The sequence below is a fragment of the Mus caroli genome, chromosome 18 (genome assembly GCF_900094665.2).
Source record: "Mus caroli chromosome 18, CAROLI_EIJ_v1.1, whole genome shotgun sequence".
NCBI lineage: Eukaryota > Metazoa > Chordata > Mammalia > Rodentia > Muridae > Mus > Mus caroli.
In genome coordinates, this window is record NC_034587.1 from 46,032,372 (window position 1) to 46,040,407 (window position 8,036).

The window sequence follows — 8,036 nt, forward strand, 5'->3', positions numbered from 1 at the left end:
TTTTGAGTAGGTGCCCTGAGTAGACCTTGGGCGCTAGCTTCATACCCAGTCCCAAAACACCCAGAAGACACGTCCATGATCATAGGTTCTCAGGAGCTTGGCCATACTAGGATTTCAGGATCCCAGAAGCAGCTTGACTCTCAGGAACTCTGACACACCCAGGATCTCAGGATCCCAGGATCCCAGAATTACAGGATCACAGAGACAGCTCAACTCTGAGGAGTTCTAATACATCCATGATCAAAGGAGGGAGAGGCTCCAGTCAGAGATAATGAAGGCAGGTAGTACTAGATATAACCAGATGGCAAGAGGCAAGCATAAGAACGTAAGCAATAGAAACCAATGTTACTTGGCATTATCAGAACCCAGTTCTTCCACCATAGCAAGTCCTGGATACACCATCACACTGGAAAAGCAAAACTCAGATCTAAAATCACTTCTCATGATGATAGAGGACTTTAAGAAGGACATAAATACCTTTAAAAAATACAAGAGAACACAGCTAAACAGGTAGAAGCACTTAAAGAGGAAACACAAAAATCCCTAAAAGAATTATAGGAACACACAACCAAACAGGTTGAAGGAATTGAACAAAACCATCCAGGATCTAAAAATGGAAATAGAAACAATAAAGAAATCACAAAGGGAGACAACCCTGAAGAGCAAGACCCTACAAAAAAGATCGGGAGTTATAGATGCAAGCATCACCAATGGAATACAAGAGATAGAGGAGAGAATTTCAGGTGCAGAAGATACTATAGAAAACATTGACACAACAGTCAAAGAAAAATGCAAACTGCAAAAATCTCCTAACAGAAAACATCCAGGAAATCCAGGGAAAAATGAGAAGACAAAACCTAAGGAAAATAGAAGAGAGCCACGGGCCTTCTCATGCATGTCATCTCTGCACACACCTGATATGGTTAACTCACTTTAGAGACAGACACTGAAAAAGGAAGATCCAGTCCTAGGGCATGAGTGCCAACTCTCCTCAAAGCCTCAGGGGCACACTTGTCAAATGAGGTTCATCAGATCTACCTCCTTCTCTGGTTGGAATTCAGGTAGGGTAGGAAGATCCTGAGAAATGACTGTGACAAGTGTGCTGTTCACAGTAAGAAATGACAGTCACACTCTGTCCAACTGTGAAACAGAACTGCAGGAGTTGCAGAAACCCATGCCTCTTCTCTACAGAAATCTGATAATGTGCACTTCTCTCATTTCTATGGTTTCCAATCATCTAAGATCTCTTTCCCCTAGTTTCTCTCAGCCCACATCCCTTTTAATTTTTTTGGTTAAAAACAAAATGAAACAAAAGTTAACACTAGGCATGATGGTAAGCATTTGTTACTTCAGCACAAAGGAGATGGATACAGAAGAGAGTGAAGATTCCAATTTAAAGGGCCAGTAAATATATTCAACAAAATTATAGAAGAAAATTTCTCTAACCTAAAGAAAGAGATGCCCATGAACATATAAGAAGCCTACAGAACTTCAAATAGACTGGACCAGAAAAGAAATTTCTCACATTACATAATAATCAAAATACCAAAGGCACAAAACAAAGAAAGAATACTAAAAGCAGTAAGGAAAAAAGGTCAAGTAACATATAAAGGCAGACCTATCAGAATTATACCAGACTTCTCACCAGAGACTATGAAAGCCATAGTCCTGGGCAGATGTCATACAAATGCCAGCCCAGGCTACTATACTTAGCGAAACTCTCAATTACCATAGATGGAGAAACCAAGATATTTTATGACAAAAATGAAACTTACACAATATCTTTCCACAAATCTAGTCTTGCAAAGGATATTAGATGGAAAGCTCCAATACAAGGAGGGAAACTACATCCTAGAAAAAGCAAGAAAGTAATTTTCTTTCAACAAACCCAAAAGAAGATAGACACACAAACAGAATTCCACCTCTAACAACAAAAGTAACAGGAAGCAACAATCACTTTTCCATAACATCTCTTAACATCAGTGGACTCACGTCCCCAGTAAAAAAACATAGACTAACAGATTGTATAGGTAAACAAGACCAAGCATTTTGTTTCATACAGGAAATGCACCTCACTGACAAAGACAGACACTACCTCAGAGTAAAAGGCTGGAAAAAAAATTTTCTAAACAAATGATCCCAAGAAACAAGCTGGAGTAGTTATTCTATTATCAAGTAATATTGACTTTCACCCAAAAGTTCTCAAAATATATATGAGGAAGAACAGTTCATACTGGTCAAAGGAAAAATCTACCAAGATGAATTCTCAATTCTGAATAACTATGCTCCAAATGCAAGGGCAGCCACATTCATAAAAGAAACTTTACTGAAGCTCAAAGCACACATTGCACCACACACAATAATAGTAGGAAACTTCAACACCCCACTCTTATCAATAAGCAGTTCACAGAAACAGAAACTAAACAGAGACACAGTGAAACTAACAAAAGTTATGAACCAAATGGAATATATATATATATATATATATATATATATAAAACATTTTATACTAAAACAAAAGGATATACCTTCTTCTTAGCACCTCATGGCACCTTCTCCAAAATTGACCATATAATTGGTCACAAAACAGGCCTCAGCAGATACAAAAATATTGAAATAATCCTGTGCACCCTATGAGATGGCCACTGACTAAGGCTGGTCTTCAATAACAACAAAAGTAATAAAAAGCCCACATACACGTGGAAGCTGAACAATGCTCTACTCAATGATAAGTTGGTCAAGGAAGAAATAAAGAAAGAAATTAAAGACATTTTAGAATTAAATGAAAATGAAGCCACAACCCAAACTTATGGGACACAACGATAGCAGTGCTGAAAGCAAAACTCATAGCTCTAAGTGCTTCCAAAAAGTAACTGGAGAGAGCATACAATAGCAATTTAACAGCACACCTGAAAGCTCAATCACAAAAAGAAGCAAATTCACCCATGAGGAGTAGATAGCAGAAAATAATCAAACTCAGGGCTGAAATCAACCAAGTAGAAACAAAAAGAACTATAGAAAGAATCAACAAAACTGGGAGCTGATTCTTTGATAAAATCAACAAGATAGATAAAGCCTTAGCCAGACTAACCAGAGGGTTGAGAGACAGTATCCAAGTTAATAAAATCAGAAATGAAAAGGAAGACATAACAATGGAAACTGAGAAAATTCAAAAAATCATCAGATCCTACTACAAAAGCCTATACTCAACCAAATTGGAAAGTCTGGATGAAATGGATAATTTTCTAGACAAATACCAATTGCCAAAGTTAAATCAGAATCAGATAAACCATCTTAAGAATTCTATAACCAATAAAGAAATTAAAGCAGTCATTAAAAGTTTCCCAACCAACAAAAGCCCAGGACCAGATGGGTTTAGTGAAGAATTCTATTAGACTTTCAAAGAAGACCTAATACTAATACTCTTGGAACTATTTCACAAAATAGAAACAGAAATAACACTACCCAAATTGTTCTATAAATTCACAATTATGCTTATACATAAACCATACAAAGACCCAAGAAAGACAAAAGAAAGAAAACTCAGGCCAATTTCTTCCCCCCCACCAGGGTTTTATTTATTTATTCCAAGGTACTCTTAAATAAAATTTCATCTTTCTAAAAGTTCAAAGGCCATAGTTCTGGCTCTACAGGATTTCCATTCAGTGATGTCCTGTTGCAGGTAGGCATGCTCCCTTGGAACAACACCTAGATGCTATCAAGAAAGTGAAGCTGGATGGAACCTACTTCTACTTCCTCCCCTAAGTTTTCCATGCTAACCTGTTCAGTAGTAAGTGGCCAGTCCTGAGCTACCTGTCCATTACAGTAAGCTTACAAAGCCAGGCAGCTGTTAGCAATCTGGATGGCAAGGTTTTCCTCAGAACCTTAGATTTTCAGGAAAACCCATCTCACTTCTGGTCCTGGAGACTTTTTGAGACCAGGTTTTTACACTTTGGACTAAAAGTAATGGCATTCATCAATTCTTTGAATGTCAAGACCCATACATAGAGCACACGGGATGTAGGAATTTACAACTGTGTAAAGTTGGGCTACACTTATTCCCACAGACTGAGTGACTCTCGAGGGCCCACACCTCACATCTTCCTAGAATGTTAGGCAGATTCCCAACATGCAGACAAGGAAGGATGCAAAGAACCTACTGAGACCACATGGAAAATGTTAGCATTTAATTAACCTCTGGCGTGGCTTTTAAGCCACCAGAACACAGGCACCTCAACACCCTTAATCTTCTCTTCAGCTCTTCTGCTGAAGGATTCGGCCTTCACGATGACAGGTTGCTTAGGGAGCTTTCCCTTGCCCAGAACTTTGTAGTAGCCTGATTGAACAACATCAGTGATGGGAGCAGCTCCAGTCTTGTTTTTTGCTGCACTGATCCGTGTCTGCTTGCTGACCAACATCCACAATTTATCCAGGTTGACAGTTGGGCAGAAGCTCTGGTTCCTCTTCAAATGGTAATGCCTCATACCAACTTTCCCAAAGTAATCTGGATGATACTTGTAAAAATTTATCCTGTGGTGATGCGTGCCTCCAGCATTCCTGTGGCCGCCTGGGGGCTTGTGGTGCTTACTGATGCAGCATGGCCATGACTCACCTGGCCCCGTAGTTCTGGGTCTTCCTCAGTCTGGATGGCAAGGTGGTGGCAGAAAGGGAAAAGCGGGACAATTTCCCTTATGAATATCGATGTAAAAATATTCAATAAAATTCTCACAAACCAAATCCAAGAACACATCAAAACAATCATTCACCTTGATCAAGTAAGGTTCATTCCAGGGATGCAGGGATGGTTCAATATATGAAAATCCAACAATGTAACCCACTACATAAACAAGCCCAAAGAAAATAAATGACATGATCATTTCATTAGATGCTGAGAAAGCTTTTGACAAAATTCAACACTCCTTCATGGTAAAAGTCTTGGAATGATCAGGAATTCAAGGACCATACCTAAACATAGTAAAAGCAATATACAGCAACCCAGTAGCCAACATCAAAGTAAATGGAGAGAAACTTGAAGCAATCCCCTAAATGAGGGACTAGACAAGGCTGCCCACCACATTCTCCCTATCTATTCAATATAGTCATTATGGAAATGCAAATCAACACAACCCTGAAATTACACTTCACACCAGTCAGAATAGCTAAGACCAAAAACTCAGGTGACAGCAGGTGCTGGCAAGAATGTGGAGAAAGGAGAACACTCTTCCATTGTTGCTGGGATTGCAAGCAATACAATCACTCTGAAAATCAATCTGGCAGTTCCTCAGAAAATTGTACATAGTAATACCTGAGGACCCAGCTATACCACTCCTGGCATATACCAAAAAGATTCTCCAACACAGCAAGGACACATGCTCCACTATGTTCATAGAAGTCTTATTTATAATAGCCAGAAATTGTAAACAACCCAGATGTCCTTCAACATAGGAATGGATACAGAAAATGTGGTATATTTATACAATAGTGTACTACTCTGTTATTAAGACTGATGAATTTATTAAATTCTTAGGCAAATGAGTAGAACTAGAAAATATCATCCTTAGTGAGATAATCCAATCCCTAAAGAACACACATAGTATGCACTTACTCATAAGTGGATATTAACCCAAAAACTCAGAATACCCAAGATACAATACATAGGCCACATGAAGCTCAAGAAGAAGGAATACCAAAGTGTGGCTTTATCCTTCTTAGAAAGGGAAACAAAATATGGAGCATGGGAGCAAATACGCAAAGTGTGGAGCAGAGACTGAAGGAAAGGTCATCCAGAGACTGCCCCACCTGGGAATTCAACCCATATACAGTCACTAAACCCAGACACTATTATGGATGCCAGTAAGTGCATGCTGACAGGTGCCTGAAATAGCTGTCTCTTCAGAGGCTCTGCCAGAGCCTGACAAATAAAAAGGTGGATACTCACAGCCAACCATTGGACTGAGCACAGGGGCCCCATTGGAAGAGTTAGAGAAAGAACTGAAGGAACTGAAGGGTTTTGCAACCCCATAGGAAGAACAACACTATCAAACAACCAGACCCCCCACCCCCCGCAGAGCTCTCGGGGACTAAATCACCAACCAAGGAGTACACATCGAGGGACCCATAGCTCCAGCTGCACATGTAGCAGAGGATGGCCTTGTCAGGCATCAATGGAAGGAGAAGCCCTTGGTCTTATAAAGGCTTGATGCCCCAGTGTAGGGGAATTTGAGGTTGGGAAGACGAAAGTGGGTGGGTGAGTGGGGGAATACCATCATAGAATCAGAGGTAGGGAGAATGGGATAGATGGTTTCTGGGGGAAAACCGGCAAAGGGGATAACATTTTTAATGTAAATAAAGAAAATATCCAATAAGAAACAAAAACAAAACAAAACAAAAAGAAAAACATTATAGTACTGTCTAGAAAGGCTATAAATGCATAAATGCTTGTGACATATGACATGAATGAGAAAAGGAAAGTGACTGGAAAATGGAACATTTGTGTTCTATAGAAACAATTAATGTGACATCAGTAAGTTACATGCAGTTACTTTTTACCCATAGGAATTACCAGAATATCCTAGAATAAGAAGTGAATTTCATAATTCATGTTTGAAAATTATTAAAATTAAGTTGAATAAAATTAAAGAGAAACATCAAACATTATTACAGATGAATAAAACAGTAGTCCTAATACATTTGTACACATAATCCACAGAAGTATAGAGAAGAGAGAACAGAAATAAATATCAAAACAAATAGTAATTAAACTCAAATTGCATCAACAGCCATTTTAATATAAATACTCTAAATATGGATATTAAAGGCAAAGATTAGAATAAATTATAAAGTATGATCCAACTTTATGTATTTGAGACTTTCAGAAAACTTAGACATAAACAGAGGAAAAGAAGGTACATTGAACAAACACTAATCAAAGATAAACAGCAGTAAACATCAATTAGATGATATTAATGATATCAGATGAGGTTGACATAGAGCAAAGAATATTAGCCATGGAAGAAAAGAGCATTATAGAGTGTTGAAAGGATCAGGCCACTAAAAAGAGCCATCCTGATTTGTATAAGGCAAGTAAAACCATAGCTTGCAAAGGCGAGACCAACATGGAATGGGAAACGAGCAAGCTCACGTGTGTATTTGGAGAAATTAACTCACTATTTTCAACAAACTATAGAACAAATAGACATAAAAATTCTGATGAATACAAAGGAGTTTAATAACCTAATTGCCATTTGCACAGTGTACTATATAGCAGCACAGCATACCTTCTGCTAACATGCCCACGAGACAGAACTGAAGGAAGGAGTATCGTGGATGTTGCCATCATGAACACACTGTAGCAGTGAACACCATTTCACAAGTCCTAAAAACAAACTATAACATAAGAGGCAACTAAATGGAAAGAAGAAAAACAGTCACCAGCAGGAAGAAGTAAGGGGTCTCAGAGGCAGTCAGAGCAATGGGGAGAGAAGAATGTGGTCACAATAAATTGTATACAATATTAAATGGTCAGAAAGGTAAAAACCTAATAAAAACAGGAATATCTTCTAAATTGTTAAATATCACAGTGTGTTCTCTGACCAGAAAAGTCAAACTATGAATAAACAATAAATGTCAACAGAAAAATATATCCTGAATGAGGTAACTCAGTCCCAAAATGAAAAATACAATAATTATTTGCTTATATGTGGATTAGCTTGTGGGAGTAAAAATTTTTATAACCATTATGGACACAGATAAAGCAGTGCTGAGAAGAAATTATAGGGCAATAAATGTATTCATTAGAAAGGAATGAATATTTAAAATAATAAAGTCTTGCCCTCAGAAACTAGTAAAAGGACAAATTCAAAACAAGCAAAAGAAAGAATATAGTGTGTGTGTGTGTGTGTGTGTGTGTGTGTGTGTGTGTGTGTGTATCAGAGATAAGTAAACTCAAAAGCTGGTTCCCTGAAAACATCAAAAATTGGAAAGCATCTGTGGGAATGATGGAGAATAAAAGTAGAGCCCTCAAATTATAACTGTGA

General features: G+C 38.1%; 1 pseudogene; it reads right to left on the minus strand.

Annotated features, from left to right (window-relative positions):
- Nucleotides 1–4,209: 4,209 nt before the first annotated feature.
- LOC110284535 lies at nucleotides 4,210–7,290 on the minus strand (annotated as a pseudogene).
- Nucleotides 7,291–8,036: the final 746 nt, after the last annotated feature.